We start from the raw sequence: 678 nt of genomic DNA on the forward strand, positions 1-678 counted from the left end.
TATATTTAAATTAATGAAATTTTTATTATTCATAATTATTAATATAAATATTATTAAACATATATAAATAAAAATATCAAATATTTTTATTAATTAAAATATCATTATTATTTTTATGATTTTATGATATTTATTAAATATTATTTTTCAAGAAAAATAATATAATAAAATATTAAACTAATTAGTTAGTTATTGAAATAAAAAATAGTTACTTTAGTATGAAAATAAAATTAAAAAATTTTTATTATGAAAAATACTAGAATTTTATATACTTATTCAATGATAACTGAATTATAACTTGTTGATTATAATTTGTTGAAACTTGATTGTTTTTAAAATATTAGTGGAGATATCTATTTTAAATTTAATTTTAGATTTTAAATTATTTTATATTTTTTATTTATATAGAACCGATTTTATCGATTCAACCAATGATTTATCGGTTAAATTAATAAACTAGTAACTCAATAGCTTGGTCGATTTGATCATCGATTCAGTTTTGACAACCATGCATATAGGTCTTTATAAGCGATAATTTGAGTTAAGTATTAAAAAAACTCGTGTTTTCCGTGGTTTACAAATATCAAATACTTATTTGTAATTAAATTTAATAAAAAAATTATTTAACTTCAAAATAGAAGTTAAAATTTATTTCTTATTTTCTCTAAAAATTAATAA

Source organism: Arachis ipaensis, chromosome B10, assembly GCF_000816755.2.
Source record: "Arachis ipaensis cultivar K30076 chromosome B10, Araip1.1, whole genome shotgun sequence".
In the NCBI taxonomy this organism is placed as follows: domain Eukaryota; kingdom Viridiplantae; phylum Streptophyta; class Magnoliopsida; order Fabales; family Fabaceae; genus Arachis; species Arachis ipaensis.